Below are 19,207 nucleotides of genomic sequence, written 5' to 3' on the forward strand. Positions count from 1 at the left end.
AACAAGTAGAGAGGCAGGGTGACCACATTGTGTCAAGACATGGTGAATCCACTTGTTGAAGAGGTTTGTGCAAACTTAGTAACCCGGAAAACACACTTCACTGAAGTACAAACCACCACTGGTTACAGAAGCTGAATTCCAACCTTTATTAATACCACAGGTTAGGCGCTTTCTTCCAACCTCTGTTAGACTTCTTCAGAACAACAAATAATACAAACTCAACCTTTATATACACACAGCTTAAAAAGTGAATAATTAGAAAATTTAAAAAATTATGTAATACTGATTGGCTAATAAATCAATCAATAAACATACCCTATTCTTAAAATACCAAATAGTAAAATCCACACAATTGAACACAAACCCATGTAAAGGTTTGTGCAAACTTCACAATAAAGACATGCAGGCTGCGGAGACACATCTATATAACTACAGGTATGAGAACTCCTACCACAGATCACATTAGAAACCCAAATTCTAAGGGTCTACACAACAAATCAGGTGCTTTGTAATACTCCATTAACGAAAATCTATCTAAATTCTTGTCAATCATGTTAAACAAAATGTTTGCATGTGAACACATTCCTAATCTGTGGCAGCAAATTATAATGATATCAATTCATTACCGGGGGGGGGGGGGGGCACATCATCAATTGTTATTTATTTTATTTATTTATTTTTATTGTATTTTAAATTTGTTGACGGCTAGTCTAACTGGATATATGTCCATTTTCAGTAGAGGCCTGGGGAGTAAGAGCTTCACTACAGCATTATACAAATTGACACAAATCTGAACGTAAATGACATAAAAGGATAATATTTAAAAACTAGTTAAACACAGATACCACTTTAAGTAGATAACCTAAGAGGAAACAGAATGACTTGAATATGTAAGTACATATAGGTTACATATGAGAAACTTAGACAATTAGAAACAAAGAAACATATATACATGTATAAGTTGATCTTATATGAGAACAACATAAATATAAAAATGTTTATTTTTTTTTTGCATTAGAGAATGAATGTTATGGTCATGTGAAGGTGGTGGTTAAGAGGAGGAAATATCAGTCAGGATTAGTACATGGGCATAACCATTGTGAAGTAAGGAAGGTTCTTAGTTGCTTCTTAAAAAGAGGTGTGGATGTTAGTTTATTAGGGAGCTTGTTCCAAGAGTTTCCAATGGTATTAGCAAATAGACAGTCTCCAGATTTGTTATTAGGTTTAAGGGTGGCTACTAGTACCTTATTAGATGAGCGTAGGGTTGTCAGATTTTTGTATAGGTTAATAAGGCTAGAGAGTATGGGAGTATTTGTAGGATGATACAGGATATTCTGAGTTATAGTTAGTTGTTGAAGAAGAAGTTAGTTTTGCAGTTCCAACCATCTTAACTTTTTCAGATTTTGGCAATCGTGGGTCCGGAATGGGGAACCAGTAGCAAATCTGGCAATGTTATTATAAGCGGTGGCCAGCTTATTTAGATTATTTTTGGATATGTTAGTGTAAATTGGTGATGCATAGAGAAGGGTTGAAATTATGTGTGTTTGGGCGATAGTAGTCCTAGCAGAAGGTATAAGGAAGGTTTTTAGCCTATAAAGGAAACCAAGTTTTGTATTGACTGATTTAATGGTTAAGTTTATGTGAGAGTCAAAACTAAGATTGTGATCGATTGTTATGTCTAAAAGTTTAGTTGTTGTTTCAGGTAATATTACAGTGCCATTATTTTATACTGCTGAAAAATTGATGGGGGGAGACTTTAGAGTGGAGGTGAATAATAGGAGTTTTGTTTTTTAGGGTTTAGGAGGAGACAGTGTTTGAAGAACCAGTTTTCAACTATAGTAAATGCTTTTTGGGTGCTAGACTGCACTTCAGCATGAGATGCTGCAGCACAAATTAATGTAGAGTCATCGGCATATTGTATGCAGGTGGTTTGAGGAAGGGATGTTTTCAGATCATTAATGAAAACGGAAAAAAGGAGGGGTCCCAGAATAGAGCCCTGTGGGACTCTTAGGGAGATAGGGAGCTGGGTCAATAGGTTATTGTCCCAGAGGACTGCTTGTTGTCTGTTTTCTAGATAGGACTTAAACCATTTGATTGTCTGAGTGTCTACTGAAAGTGATTTAAGTGTATCTAACATTAGGTGATGATTCACCATGTCATAGGCTTTAGAGAGGTCTAAAAAGAGAGCTGAAGAGAGCAAGTTGTTATTACGATTTTTATTAATGCAGTCTGAAAAGGATAGAAGCACGGTTGTGGTACTATGAAATGGCCTGAAGCCATGCTGGCAGTCAGCTAATAGATTATTTTGAAGGAGATGATCATGTAGTTGCCGATGAATGCATCTTTCCATGATTTTTGCTAATGGAGAAAGTATGGGACGGAAGTTAAAGAGTTCAGGTGAGTTACCTCCCTTATGTAATGGGATAATATGGGAGACTTAACAGAGAGATGGGATAGAACCTTCTGTAATGGTTCTATTTATTAATATGGAGATAGGGTAAGCAAGTACATCAGCTGCAATTTGCAGAAATTCAGCTGGAAGGAGGTCAGCTGAAGGTGAACATGGTTTTAGTTTATGAAGTAGTGTATGGATGTGAGCTGTTGGAACATGCTGCAGTTGTAAGGCAGGAGGTATACTGGTTAGAGAGCATGTGTTAGAGGTGCTGGCAGGAGATAAGGTATTTGCTAAGGCTTGGACTGTTTCAGGGAAAATTTTGTTAAAAGTATTGGCAATTTGGCTGGGAGAGTTCTGAGTCAAATTAGATGGGGTAGGAGTTTTGGAGTGACCTAGATGGAGTAGGCTATTTATACATGTCCAGACTTTTTGTGGGTTTTGATGTTGGGCTTAATGGAGTTTCAGGTAATACTTTTTTTATCTTGGAGCATTCATTTTTTGTAGCATTTCTCAGCTGTCTAAAGGCATCATGATCAGTTGAGTTTTTAGTATTTCTCCACTTGGACCAAATTCTATTTCTCTGAAGCATTTTTTGCCTTGTTTCTTTTGTGAGCAAGGTGCAAGTTTGTTCTTCGTTCTGACTGTGCGAGAGGGGGCATGGTGTTCTAGGATTTGTAAAAATTTTGTGTTAAAGTAAGAGACTGCTTCGTCAAGAGGTAGGTATTTTAGGAGTGACCAATTGCAAGCTTTGAGCTCTGCTTGGAAGCTAGCTGGGTTGAATTTTTTTTGTTCTGCATAGTTCTAAATATTGTTTGGTTGGATATAAGGGTCTTTTGTCTAGTTAAATAGGTAAGGGAGTGATCACTAATATTGTCAGGAAGTATACCTGTTTTATAAGAGAGGGGATTGCTGTTAACTAATATCTAATAATAATAATAATAATAATCTAAGGTGGCTTGCTTATTGCTAGGTTTATGGGTTCTGGTAAGGGAGATGATAGTTTGATTAAAGCCATAAAGGTTTATGTGAGTAATTGGTTTGACAGAGGTACAGCAGTTCAGTCTATGTTAAAGTCTCCAAGGAGTATGGTTTCTTGTGGGAAGAATGTGGAGAGCCAACTAAGGATATTTTCAAGAGTATTAATGTTATTGCCTGGAGGGATGTAGGAGCAAATTTTGTATAATGATTTCTTAGCGTTAATCTGGAGCTTAGAGAATAACAATTCAGCATTACTGGGTGAGGGAGGTTGTAAATCTAGTTGTATGACCTGTAGTTCAGATTTATAGAGTACTGCTACCCCACCACCCTTTTTATTCAGATGTTCAAATCTCAGGATGGTGTAACCTGGTGGGATTATATCATTGTCCTTAGTTACTGGTTTGAGCCAGGTTTCTGTTAGACAGAGGATGTCAAAGGTGCAAAGTCTAGAAGGGCATGGAGTTGGGTAATTTTATTATTTAGGCTACGTATATTGATGTGACCCATGAGAAGAGAGTTTTGGGTACTAGAAGGATAGGAGAAGTGATGGGATGGGAGGAATTGGGATCAGAGATGGAGTTGTTTGGACCTGGGTTTGGTTGAATATCACCGTGTAGGAGTAGATGTTGTAGAGGACTATGTGACTGTTTTAAAAGTTTACAGAAAATGGGGATAGCTTTTCTAGTTTGGTGATACTTAATATGGGATAGTCTGTGATATTGTGGTAGAAGGTAGGATGTTGAGGATGTTATGTTACTATGGGTTTGTGGGGCTAGTAGAGTATGCAGAATCATTTGTTTTAAGGGGTGATGAAATCTAGTACAGCTTAGATATTCATAGCACTGGGGGTGGGTGTGATTTGGGGGTAGGGTAGGGGAGAGGAGTGAGCCTGCAGGGCGAATGGAGTGGGTTTGAGCAAGTGAAAGAAGAGCTCACAGAAACAATCAGAGTACCATTCAGAGTAATGCTAGAATCTTAGTAGTTCCAGGTAAGAGGAGAGTGCTAGTAAAAGCATTCAATAGCCAGGCTAAAGGACTGCAGTAAGGAAATTAAGGAAAGGAAAGGGGTCCTGACAGCTTACAGATGCAAAAACAGGAAAAAAAAGATTACAAAGTGGTCAAGTAATATTCCAAAGAAATAAAGGTAAATAGTATTTGGAAGCCTATAAAAGCCTAGTTAAGGGAGCCACCTAGTGGACAAATAGAATAATTACAGCTAAGCTATTAGGGTATAGCAGAAAACAGAGGGCACAGTTGGTAGATACGAATTAAGGAAGGAGCAAAATTCCTAAAGGCTAGATAGGGGGTATGGCTGCTGGGTACTAAGCACAGGTGGGAGATGTAGTACAAAAATATTAAACTAAATGATATGTTTTATATAGTCTTAATAAAAAAATAACAATTCAGCTTCACAAACTGTTCATCAAACTCTTAAAGATCCAATAACTGCAACAGCATTCTGTGTAAAATGATGGAGAAAGTTATAATGGAGCCTACCCAAAAAATTGCAAAAAAAGGGATCTACCTGTCAGACATAGGACAGTTAAGAAGGGATCTTGCCTTTGAGATCACAGCAACACATGATTATGTTGAGCTGATAATCCAAGCAACTCATTTTTCCCTTACTAAGGCACTGGACACTATTCTGCATAGAGGGGGGCAATTCACAAATTAACAGCAGGAAATGGCTTTCCAGAAGTCATTCAGGGGGTACAATATTAGTTTCATAATGAAATAGTAGTTAATGTGTGGAGGGGTAACAATTATTGTGGTTCTAAAAATTTCATCAATAATACATTACCATAAACTTTGGCAAAAAATAAATTATCACTACAGAATAAATAGTTTTGACCCACCTGTTTTCATTATATCTGGAATTAACATCCCACACCCCAAGAATATTACAGCAAAGCTTTTATGAAGCATTTTTCTGAAGTTACCAAGTACCCCATGATATCTCTGAAACTACAGTCATTTACTCCACTGGTGTATATCTGAGTTATTTAGAAATGGTTATTTGGAACCCCCCAAAGTTTGTCAGTATCAAATAAAACAATGCTTAAAAAATTAACCACAACAGGTTCAGAACTAGACTCTTTATTAAAAAAAAAAAAAAAAACATTTAGCAGTTTCTTCTCACATATTTAGAGTCCGTTTTTCCAAACAAATTAATCAGAAAAAAATTACCTTAAATAAGCTAATTAGCTATCACATGATATAAAGACATCCAATATCTCACAATAATATAATCATACCTCTCATGTACCTCTTTATGTTAAGTCATAAAGTCCATCTTCCTTGCAGTTACACATTAAAAGGGTCTGTCACACACTCAGTGTGAAGAATTTTTCTACCTAATATCAATGGTATATAATACTAAATCATATTAACTTATCAAAAGAACATTTTGAAGTGTAAAGTAACACATTTTAACCATGCTGTGAGCTTATTAGTTTAAGTTGTTAGCAAACTGTTAGTATGTGTCCAACATTTTGCCTTCCACATTATAAGAGGCAATTTTCCAAATGTTTTGGACTGAAAAGTAAGAGCTATGAATGTAATAACAAATATGTTCAGTAAAAATTAGCCAGCAAGTAAAAATAGATGAACTGTGTTCAGCAGTTTATACTAGTCCCTAATTATTTCAACCATTTTAAACCATCTAATTACTGTAAAATGTGAAATTTTAAAAATATAAAATGTAACACTAACATAACTCAGAAACATAATTATTACAAAGCTTCCTTTTTATTTAAATTTAAGAGATCTGAGTTTAACAACACTTTTAAAATTAAGATGTCCATCAATCCCAGGTGATTGTCCTGCGCTTAAATGTATTTCCAGCTCCAGTTCTTTATCTTCCAACAGGCTATTTAAATATCTTCTTCTGTTTTCCAGTTTGACATGGCCAACAAATTTACAAACTTGATGTCGCACTTGTATCATGGGTCCATACAGCATACAGATGTGGACTCATATACTGCAACTTATCTACACAGAAACTTTCACATCCAGAAATCAGTCCTGCATAAATGGCATCATGTTTCATTTATACCAAACTTTCCAGTTAAGTTATTCAAACTCAGTTTTGTACTGTTGTGAATGTGACCACAGTACTGCCCTTTAACTACATTGAAAGGTGTCCCGATGGTCTTTTAAGAATAATTCAGTGGTATAATACTACAGCACTCAAAGGTAGAGTTCATATTATTTCTCTACTTATGAACAAGCAATGGAGAGTATACTGCCATTTTTTAACTGTTTCCCACGAAAATCTTCCAACTGTCATGAATTGTTTTCCTGAGACTGGCTTAGACATCCCAAGAATCATTAAGACATGTGCTAATTAAAAAACAATCAACAGTGCAACTTTCTACAATATTCTGATCTGCTTTTGTGTGGAAAATAGGATGAACTTCATTTGTGTACTTTGTCTAACTTCTGAAACACACACCAAAATATATTTTTTGTAACCCTGGCTTTAACCATTTCATTTATGATTACATTTCACTGAAGGTTTTATCTTTAGGGCATCACAAAAGGAACTGTCAGCATGAATGACAAATGTTCTGTTTTCAGAGCTCTCTTTCCTCTTAGGGGATAAAAATAACGCACAAAAAATGTTTGCATGGAGATACAGTGCTTGTCTGCGATTTTTTTTCAAGACTGAAAACAGAACAAAATGATGAATACTGCAGATATATTCTATTTCAAACTCTATTCATTAATGTCTACACTAAGTCTACACTGTTCTTAATGAACAGACAACACAAGCATAATTCACAACTTCTTTCTCCTAATGTTGGCTTTCCCACTGACTTTCTTGCAGCCTTAAATATCAAGGGCATTCATTAAAGATTACCACAGTGTGTAGACTACATGTACACTTAGTGTAATCTTTCTGAGTGGCTAAAAAGCACAAGCAATGTTTAGGAATGTTCTTGAATACACATTATGTACACTTAGTGTACACTTAGTGCGGGCATGAATCTGTCTAATGTCAGTCATGAACCTGGTAGATGTATATTTTGGATTCTGGAATACTGACAGAAGTTTTGTACTCACAACCTTATAACAGGATTTAAATCTTTACATTTGATGGTGGGAAAATATGCTGTTCTAAAACCATGGTCGTGCAGTTGTCCCCCAAGGGAGAGGTGGGAAACAGAGCTTTATATAAATGACAATAACTAAGAAATGCTTTTAACTTTAGTAAGGATCTTTCACCCACGATCATTTTCACGTCATCACATAGCGAGGTCAAACATCAGACAGTGTACCAGATGGAGATCAAACAATGCACAGAGTCAGGAACATTGCTATGTGTGTGAGTGTATATACTGAACTACTTGAAATGATTTTGATTGCAAAATACATTATTGAAACTACTTTTCTTAAATATAAAACACAATAGGCAGTTTATTGCAGATATACGGCTGTATTTGGCATTCACTCTTAAGATACTATTTGTTAAGTGGAAAGGTTTTCAGAGATTTGTTTTTGCTAAAAGGTGTTTGCATTTAAAGCTTGTCTGTCAAATTATAATTTTGTTTTCTACTGCTTACCCCCTTTTGGACATGAAGTCCATATTTCTCTTATGTAGCTCTATACAATCAACAGTTTACATTATGTTACACACAAGCAGGATATGGGAGGGGACACCTATCCTTAGAAGGTTATGCTAGAAACGTGTGTCCTAGAACTCTAGCTATCTGTCTGTTTACCTGTCTGTCTGTGCATCTATCAGTTTATTTCTCTATTTCTCTGTCGATCTCTATTCTACTTATCTATGTATTTGGCTATTTATCAACATTTCTGTCTAGGTATTTATCTATGTGTCTATCTCTCTGTCACTCTACATCTGTCTATCAACCTATCCAACCAGTCATTTTCTCTATGTCTGTCACATCTATCTATTTGCCAATCTGTTTCTCAATTTGTCTTTGTCTGCCTGTCTGTCAATCCAACTATCTAGCATTCTAGCTCTTTGACTTTCCATCTGTCTGTCAGTTATTTTTTTCTACCTATCTATATGCCATTCTGAAAGCTTATATACCTATATAGATATCAAGTTAGGTAAATAACTATTTATCAGTGTATCTCTCTGCCTGACTTTCTGTCTGTTGGTCTACCTGTTAACATACAGCAATTTATATGTCTGGTTGTCTAGCTGAATATCCATCCATCTGCCTGCATACCTTTTTCACTGTCTATCTATATATCAATGTAATCTATTTTTTTCTGTTTATCACTGTCTAGCTATCTTTGACCTATCTATGTCATCCAGTAACCAGTTGAAATGTCTGGGCCTGCTAGACTGAGTCTTGAAACATGGAGACTGAATGGGTAAAAATCAACAGTTATATTAAGTCCAAGATGGCCATATCCCAGAATATTCCCTTTTCTCCAAGGTATGACAATCTCAGAGTTGGTATATATAGGTTCAAGGAATGTGGGGAGGTCCAGGTGGACTTGCCCCCTGCAAAAAAAGAAGTTTAAAGAAAAAGAGTGATGTGTGAGATTTGCTCTTCTCCTGTAGTTTCAGTCTTTTTTTGGCTTGTCAGCACTCTGCATTTCATGTGTCAACATTTCAACAAGGAACTATGCAATCCATGTGTCCATTTGTCTTGTTGATGTCACGTCATCACCTGCCTTTCTGTGTCTTTGTTGGTCTGCCTGTGTATCTGTCTGCATGTCTTTCTGTCTGTCTGTCATTCTGTCTGTCTAACCATCTATCTGCCTGCCTCTATCTTTCTATTTTTCTGTCTATCTGTCTTTGTGTTAGTGTGCCTGTCTATCTACCTATCAGCCTATCTGTCTCTATTTAACTTCCTGTCTGTCTGCCTGTCTATTTCTCTGTATCTAGCTAGCTGGCTAGCTATCTGATTATCTGTCTATATATCTACCTTTCTGCATGTCTGTATATCTATGTAGTTAGCAATTTATATTTTGGATGTCATCTGCATTGCTGTCTCCTTGTCTGTCTGAGTTCCAGTCTATATATATTTCTTTCTGTCCACCTATCCATTTTCTACCTTTGTATGTCCTACCGTTTTATGTCTAGCTAGCCAGCCATCAATCAATCCATCAATTTGTCTGCCTATCTTTAAGTCTGCCTATCCATCTCTCTATCTATATATCTATCTTTGTCTCTATGTCTGACTATCTGGTTTCTCTATCTGTCTATCTATGTATCTATCTATCTATCTATCTATCTATCTATCTATCTATCTCTATCAGTTTGTCTATATGTGATCCATCTAATGAAGTTGTCTAGTTTTTTGTTTATCTGTCTACCTATCTAGGTATCTATGTGGTTGTCTGTATGGCTTTCTGTCTATTGGTCTGTCATTCTATCTTTCTATCTGCCACCTGTCTTTCTGTCTCTTCATCTGCCTGATTGTCTGCATGCCAGTCTACTTGCCTGTGTTTCTGTCTGCTCATATATCTGTTTGCCCATCTGACAACCCATATTTTTCCTGTCCATCCATCTGCCTGTTTACCTACATCTATGTATTTGTCTTACGTACCTTATTATTTGTATCTGTGTATTTATCTGCATATCTATCTATTTAATTAGCTATCTGTGTATATGAGTTGCTATCAATTTATTTTCCTGTATGTTGTCTTCCAGTTTCCTTGTCTGTCTTATTATCTATATACAAGTGTATCTTTCTGTCTACATATTTTCTGTCTAGCTAATTATCTCTCTGTCTTGGTATCTTATCTATCTGTTTATCTATCCGTCCACCTGTTGGCCTACCTGCCTGCCTGCCTGTCTGTATATCTATCTGGCTATCCAGCTATTCCAATCTTTTACTTACTGACTCTCACTGAATAAGGTACTAGAAGGTTATGTCTATAAATAATAGATCTACGGTTTGAAAGGTTTACTTGAGGAAGTGCTTCTATAATTAGAGTGCCTGTAATTGTGGTAAGGGGTTGGAAATCCAGCGTTCACTGGGACCATGGACAAAAATATTCAAATCTTGTCTCATTCTTCAGTCTTAATATGCATTTGACGACTTGGATATTTCTAATGTATTATGTGGAAAATATGACTTATATCATATTACAGTTGTTAGAGCTGCCTTTTTAAGTGTAGTGCTGCCTCTCCTCCATTCCTTTTTTCTTCTCTCTCTCTCTCTCTCTCTCTACCTACCTGTCCCATGCCAGCTAAAAATGCTTTTATGGATTCCCTCCTCAGCAGCCATTCTGACACTTCATAGGTTCAAAATCAGCTCTCTGAAGAAGTACTTTTACAGATCCAAATAGACACTGGCCACTACTGTCTGAAATCAGTGCTCACTCTGTGAAAAAGTACTGTTACAGATGCAAGGTCTTAATTCTGTGCCAACGCCTACCCAGGCTCTATCCGTTTTGTTCAGGATGCATGATTTGCTGTCTGATGTGATCTTTTGCACTTTTGCATCAATGTCACATTCCCAAGATTGTGCTGGTGTCTAGTGAGTCCAGCGTTAACTGCTCTAGGTATTGATTTCCTTTCCCCTTCATCTGACACACCATTAATGGCAATTTCCTCTGGACTCCCTCCAACAGCCTGCTCTCAGTTTCCTTGCACAGCCTCCAGAACTGCACACAGTATTCAAGCCATGGTCCAGCCAAGGCTTGGAGGAATGGGCAAAGTACCTCTCTTCTGGAATCTATCCACAGAGAATATTCATTAGTAATGCATCATGAAAAGCTCTGCTTTATAAGAATGAGTGGCTTTCACTTTCTTTGTAGCTCACTGCAGCAGCATCAGTTGTCTGCAGAAAAAAATCTGTTTACACAAAAAAGAGTGATATGAATGTCCATTTTCATTAGAGAAGGAAGCACAGCTTTTCTACCATGTCCTGGGTGGTTTCAAGTCTCATTCAAGTGTCATGAAAAACCTTTAAAACAGAGACAACTCACACACTAGCTATAATAAGGGTTATGATCAAAAATATAAAGTCACTAGATAAAACTATACAAAACCTTTACAGAACTATATGTAGCATCACTGAAAAATATGTACTCAGTTAATCTACCCCCATGGGAAAATGTTACAAACTTTGGGAAAATAAGTATGGGTGCTAAGAAATATTTATGTACTGGAAAAATGTTCAGCCTTTCTGATCTCTCCTGGTGTAATGGTTAGCATAGCCACTTAAAATCCCAAAGTTCAGAGTTTTATCCCTACATTGTACACTCCAGCCGATTATGCTACAATACAGCATTAAGCTTAGTTGGGAACGTTCATATAAGTAGGAGGTTAGAGATACTTGCATTTTAGTCTGGCAGTTAGTGCACAGGATTAAGTCTAGTAGGTATCGATAAGAAGATTTAGCGCTTTTGTTACTGACCAGGTTGTCAGTAATGAGAAAAGGAGGGGAACTTGAAAATTTGCTTCAGCAAAAGGAAATGAGTTGGCAACTATGTCTTAATGCTTGCAATGAGCACGGCATTAATGATTTCCTGTCATTGGCTAGTATTCTTAAGGATAGGGCTTTGAAATTGAAATTTTGATTGTATTTTAAAGTATTGGTTTGAGATGGTTTTATAACAATATTTATTTGAGTAATATCTAATGAATGTGTTGACAATGTATTTTATATTACATTGCATTTATTTGTTAGCTTAGTTTTACTGGCTCGGACACTCTGACTGGGCAAAGCGTATTTACTGAGTTGCCATGGAGAGAAAAGCTCCAGCATGTAATATATAATGACTAAGGATGTAATTCACATACATCAACTTAATACATTCAAATAAAAAGTACAGCTTCAGAACATGATTATTACATGAAAATTGAATGTACCATTCAGGAATGTAGTTATCACAGAGTTAAACTGATAGTTTCGTAAAATGCAAAAAGTGCAATGTCTGCATCAATTCAAAATGATATAAAGTGACAGGTTAATATGCATCTAAGTATAAACATATGTACATCCACAGGTGAATCAATGTGAGTTGTTCTATAGGAACACATATATAGACAAAAACTGTCATACAGACTATGCTTAACAGTAAACATTAACATTTGTATAGGATTTTTTAAGAATGATGTATGCATGACACACTATACTAGCAGCAGAGCAGTGAAGAGAGAGATACCAACATATATCTACATACACTAACAATGTTAAGATAGCCTTAAACTAAGCAGATCATACAAAACAATTGAAGAAACACAGACGTGATTAAAAAGAGCTTCACATAGTGTTTTGTATATGGCCCTGTGTGTAAGGAGATATATTATACAGAATACCTAACTAAAAGGATACAAGGCCTAAACAACATGTCCTGCCTGCACCAATTCAAAGCCCTGTCACTATACTCAATATTTTACAGACTTCTAAGAGATGGCCTGTGTCTGGCATACAAGGCATGCTCTGACACAATACTGATAGATTTTCTGCACATCAGCAAGTAAAATAACATCATAAATACTCAGTCTAGGGATCTAAATCTCTTCTGCAACAACAGAATGGTTTAGAGGGACAGATATATATCACAGAGGATATCAGTGGTGTAGAACAGACTCTGAATCCGCATAAAACAAAGTTTTTCCCTGTCCATATTCAAGCCCGACTTAGATCCATGGCTAGGAAACATAAAATGTACCCCAGGACTGCCCCCTGTACTACTAAATGGGACAGGTTAATTCAAGGACAAAAACGTAAATTGGCTAGAATTAAAATGGCCCTCATGGGCAGCTAACCTAGAACTTACCTATGAACCCATAAACCTATGAATATCACAACAGGACCTGAAGGAAATGGGATTTGGAAGTAAGGAAGAAGAGAGGGTTTTGTGAAGGAGAGAATTGTGGGACAAATAATGAGCAGTAGTGAAAACCAGCATGGAAAGAGCTGAAAGGCAGAATTCTTATTTATGAATGGATGGAAGGACTGAATCAAGCAATACTAGATTTTGCAAGCACTTACTATGAGTCAAATGAATGAAAATCTATAGCTTCTTTTCATGACAGTGTGTCGTGAAGGCAAGAAGCAATGCAGAAGTACTGGATGAGATCTAATTTAAGTACCATCAATTGTTTTATAGCGGGATATTAACAACATATGGGAAAGCTGATTTTCTGAGCATTTGCCAAATATTTGTTGAAAGGTTATTTCATAGCTTTGCTATGACTACAAAGAAAGCAGAGCTACCTGCAATGTTATTTGAATGGCCAACATGAAATACAGAAACACAAAATCATCACAAGGACACATGGTATTTACTCTCAGCCTGTGCCTGAACTACATCTGTGGGCTCTATCAGCTTCACCTCTGGAAGGACTTCTATAATGTGAGATTTGGCACTGCACTCTATGTTGATGGCTGGGGTCCTTACCCTGATCCTGACACTAATACCTGCAGAAGATGAAACATTTCCAAACAGCATTTTGCTGATTACATTTCTTTGGATATAGCCTTTACTGCTGATATATGACTGCAGTGGCTTGAAAAACATAGATGAAACCTACCTATGGTAAGGTTAGGAAAATATCAGCAGGAGGTTTGCATAGAAGTTATTACATGTATATGGATGTGGCCTAATTCAGCAGTGACCCACAGCAAAAAGGGTTATAGTTGTATTTCTAAAAGGTGTCAATGGAAATCATCAGCAAACAGTACAGTACACTGATGGCAGGGGTCATTATAGTTCTCCAGGTGGAAACTAAAGTGCAGTAATTATCATTTTCCACCAGTGACTTTAATGACTGTAGTACAACCTAATCCAGATACAGTATTCTAGTGAGATGGCAGAAGTGTTGGACTTTTCACAGGCAGGCAGTACACTTTTATTTTGTATTAAGTGGACAGTGCACCAATATGGGTACTTTCCTGACTCCAAGCTAATGTACTGTTTTTGTTAGCTTATCGTTCCATTTTTAGCTGAAGTGGTAGGCTGCTGCTGCTATTTATGTGGTGTGTGTGTGTGTCTGTGTGTGTGTGTGTGTGTGTGTGTGTGTGTGTGTGTGTGTGTGTGTGTGTGTGTGTGTGTGCGTGCTTGTGTGCATACGTGTGTGTGTGTGTGTGTGTGTGTGTGTGTGTGTGTGAGTATGCCTGCTTGTGTGTGTGTATGCGTGTGTGCATATGTTTGTGTGTGCATTTGCGTGTGTGTGCATGTGTGTATACGTGTGTGCGTGGGGGGGTAGGCTGCTGCTGCTATTTATGTGGTGTGTGTGTGTGTGTGTGTGTGTGTGTGTGTGTGTGTGTGTGTGTGTGTGTGTGTGTGTGTGCTCACTCTGTAGCTAGGGGATATGTTTGTGCTAAGGATAGTCTGGGCTAAAACATAGTACTTCATTTTTGGTATAAGATGCAGCAAGCCATTTGCTATATTTTCAATGAAGAAGCATTTTTTTCTTGTTTTCAATTATGCAAGGATCCTTTTATTATTATTTTGTTTTGCTCTTCTATATAAGGTGCCAGACTGAGAATTGACACAGGACTTCAGAATAGATAAGTGTGGCTTTGTGTATATGTTTGTGGTACAGAATGTGTACTGCAGAATAACTGACTCTTACTTGCTTGTTGTCTGGATAGTGGCTAGCAGACTTCAGTACTGTGTGCAGGCTGCCATGCTGCTGTGGTTAAAATGAGACATGAAGTGACTGGTCTTTTCCCATTAACCATTGCAGGTGTGTTTCATGGTAAGAGGCTATGTTCGTATATTTTACCAATGCACATGGCATATTTGTACATGATATAGAATATGCAATAGAAGACTGACAATCACAAATGGACTGATGTTTGATGTAAATGTGGTGTGCAGCATTTTTCACTCTAGTGACTAGGCTATGTTGGTTGCCAACATTATAAAACATTATAAAAAGACATGAGATAATTGGTTCCTACCACCACTAGTGACTTCAGTTGCATTTTGTGGAGGGGTGGCCATCATTCTATGTTTCTACTGTACACATTATCTCCTTGTGTATGTGTGGAGGAATGTGTAATAGTTTGACCGAAGAGCACAACTTGATGGATTCCTGCTTGATGTTCATATGTCATTGTGCAGCTGTCAGTGCAAAGTGGAATGTTGAAATACTTTACTATGGCATTTTTACGTCAATCAGACAGTTGAAGTATGCACAGTCAATAAAATGACTGTATTTGATGAGTACAGAGACCATCTGTGGGTAAAGTGACACACCCCTGTTGTTATTTGGACACGGCTAAACAATCACTGATTTAGCATGGCAGTAGAAGCTTCACTCAATGTATTGTACTTGTTAAAAGTGCAAAACATTCATTACAATGGCTTATGCTTGTGTGTGTGTGTGTGTGTGTGTGTGTGTGTGTGTGTGTGTGTGTGTGTGTGTGTGTGTGTGAGTGCGTGTGTGTGTGTGTAGCTAGGGGATATGTTTGTGCTAAGGCTAGTCAGGGCTAAAACATAGTACTTCATTTTTGGTATAAGATGCAGCAAGCCATTTGCTATATTTTCAATGAAGAAGCATTTTTTTCTTGTTTTCAATTATGCAAGGATCCTTTTATTATTATTTTGTTTTGCTCTTCTGTATAAGGTGCCAGACTGAGAATTGACACAGGACTTCAGAATAGATAAGTGTGGCTTTGTGTGTATGTTTGTGGTACAGAATGTGTACTGCAGAATAACTGACTCTTACTTGCTTGTTGTCTGGATAGTGGCTAGCAGACTTCAGTACTGTGTGCAGGCTGCCATGCTGCTGTGATTAAAATGAGACATGAAGTGACTGCTGTTTTCCCATTAACCATTGCAGGTGTGTTTCATGGTAAGAGGCTATGTTCGTATATTTTACCAATGCACATGGCATATTTGTACATGATATAGAATATACAATAGAAGACTGACAATCACAAATGAACTGATGTTTGATGTAAATGTGGTGTGCAGCATTTTTCACTCTAGTGACTAGGCTACGTTGGTTGCCAACATTATAAAACATTATAAAAAGACATGAGATAATTGGTTCCTACCACCACTAGTGACTTCAGTTGCATTTTGTGGAGGGGTGGCCATCATTCTATGTTTCTACTGTACACATTATCTCCTTGTGTATGTGTGGAGGAATGTGTAATAGTTTGACTGAAGAGCACAACTTGATGGATTTCTGCTTAATGTTCATATGTCATTGTGCAGCTGTCAGTGCAAAGTGGAATGTTGAAATACTTTACTATGGCATTTTTACATCAATCAGACAGTTGAAGTATGCACAGTCAATAAAATGACTGTATTTGATGAGTACAGAGACCATCTGTGGATAAAGTGACGCACCCCTGTTGTTATTTGGACACGGCTAAACAATCACTGATTTAGCATGGCAGTAGAAGCTTCACTCAATGTATTGTACTTGTTAAAAGTGCAAAACATTCATTACAATGGCTTATGCTTGTGTGTGTGTGTGTGTGTGTGTGTGTGTGTGTGTGTGTGTGTGTGTGTGTGTGTGAGTGTGTGTGTGTATGTGTGGTGGGAATTGCAATGTACCAAGATGACCGTAATTTCATTCACTTTCCATCACAGTCACACATCAGTATTATACACAAAAATGACTGTCTTTGGTGGTTTGGGCAGGACATGTGTTTTTAATAATAAGTATAATGGCACAGTAAATTGCATTGACACTACTCACCATCTCATAGCACTTGGCTCTCTGGTAATAGTTTTGGTTGCATCTCCTTCTGTGTGGACTTTATATGCCCTCCCTGTATCTGCGTATGATTTTATGCAGGTGCTCTGGTTTCGTTCAACACCAAAAGGCATGTTGTTAGTGAATTGGCTTTTCTAAAATTTGTGTGTAGGTAAGCTTGTAATGTACATTTTTTAAACGTGGGTGTGTGTGTGTGGGCATGTGCATGTTATGATGATATACCTGGTGTGTGTGTAAGCATTATCCAGTTTTATAGGTTCACAGATAAGTGCTAAGCTAGCTGACATTGTGAGCTATTTTAAGTGTAGCCAATTTCCATTTCAGAAGTGAGTATCAAACCCTATACCTTGTCTTTGTGGGGTAAACACCTTAACCATTATGCCAACCCTATGTCTTTGTATTCTTTTTGTAAGGAACCTTTGTGGACATTCCATTTGCTGCATGTGTCAGGTCAGGTACATACTGAAGAGGGCATTATACTCTATGATAGGTCTGATGAGGGCCAAATACACTGATATGATTACCTTTCTGGACCTTGATGCCGTACCCATCCTTATAAGTTGAGCAACATGAATGATTTTCTTACTACCTTGTAAACATATTGGTCAAAAGCTAGATTACTATCTACATGAGTTCCCAGATCCCTGACTAGTGAGCCACCTTTTAAAGGTATTTTATTAATGATACCTGGGGTGGCAGGCTTCCTAAAAAAAGTACTATTATTCATTTCTTGATACTGAGTTTTAAGCCATCACTTTGGCGGCTAGTGTTTGTCTGCATGAAACCTTTCTGAAAGGTGTTCTCATCTTGGGGGGATTCAATAAATGCTCCCAGTTTGCAAATATCTGTGAACTGTGTTAGTCAGAGGCTTTTGACATTGACTTTGACATCAGAAAAGTAGTTGCCAAAGAAGAGTGGGACTAACAAAGAGCCCTGTGGGTCTCCATTAGTGACTGGCCTCTTTGTGGAGGTAGCCTCACTGATTTTACCATTCCAGGTCCTGTCAGTGAGCCAGATGGCTATCCAGCATTTTCTAAAAGATAAAAGGGGTTTATACCTAGTTTTGTAGTTTTGTTGACAATGCTCAAGTGGTGTATAATAGCAAATCCTTTAGCCAGATCTTGGTAGGCAGTATGCACAGTTTTCCCCTCATCCATTGCCTTAGTGACCTTTTCAAAAAGAGTCCACCAGATTAAGCAAGTATGACCTTCCTTTGACAAATCCAAACTGGGATGGATCCATAGTCAGGAGGTCTCCAATGTCCTAGCTGATAATTTCCAGGATAATTATTTCTGTGGCTTTGCAGATAAGACTAGTCAGACTAATGGGTCTGTAGCTTCCAGGATCTGTTGAAGGTCTTCCTTTATGAAAGAGGGATGACTGTCACAGTCCTCCATTTATGTGGCACAAAGTCTGCTTTGGGACTATAGGTAATTAATGACTCCAGGGGTATTGATAAGTCATATTTTAGACCATGTGTTAGTAGGGGATGAGTCAGACACAAAATGCAAGCATGTAAATGATAAGCAGACTATAAAAGCATTGAAGCATAAACTGGAGCACAAACAATTCTCTCACTATTGAACTTCTACTACAGTTTAAGGAAGCAGACTATGCAGAAATTTACCAGTAACTCTGTTTATGGAAGAAATGCATCAATAATTGACTAAGGTACAAATCTGTTAGTGGTATATAGTTCTGCCACAATTGTGAATTAAGTTACAAGGAGAGTGTGGTCATTATTTCTTTAGTCTGCCCTCACAGTCAGACTTTAGAGACGTATGCAGAAAGTTGCTATAGCTTGTGTGGGAACAGGGACAGTGTGGCCATTATTTCTTTTAGTTTTCCATACGATCAAACTCTAGACGTTTCTGTGTTGAGGCTGGCAACAGTATTTTCATTATTTCTTTAACTTTTCTCACAATCAAACCACAGAGGTGTAAATAAAAGGTTACTTCACCTTGTCTAGGGTTATTGTACTGTTTAGGGGCAACAAGTTGGAATACAGTACTGTGATCATTACTTTTTTCATTTTCTTCACAGTCAAACATCAGATGGGTATTCAGTTAGCAGTCTTTTGGATAGAGTGATAAGGAGACTTGCTATATACATATATAAATATCTATCTATATCTATCTATCTATATATATATATATATATATATATATATATATATATATATATGGGTCTAATTGACTTTACTGAAGTTTCACT

At 37.3% G+C, this 19,207-nt stretch overlaps 1 protein-coding gene across 1 annotated transcript in view; it reads right to left on the reverse strand.

Moving 5' to 3' along the window:
• Nucleotides 1-19,207, reverse strand: part of LOC122801635 (putative defense protein Hdd11) — a 377,533-nt gene that overhangs the window by 178,883 nt on the left and 179,443 nt on the right. The window lies entirely within an intron of this gene.

Source organism: Protopterus annectens, chromosome 5.part0, assembly GCF_019279795.1.
Source record: "Protopterus annectens isolate FY-2018-M chromosome 5.part0, PAN1.0, whole genome shotgun sequence".
NCBI classification, from domain to species: Eukaryota; Metazoa; Chordata; order Ceratodontiformes; family Protopteridae; genus Protopterus; species Protopterus annectens.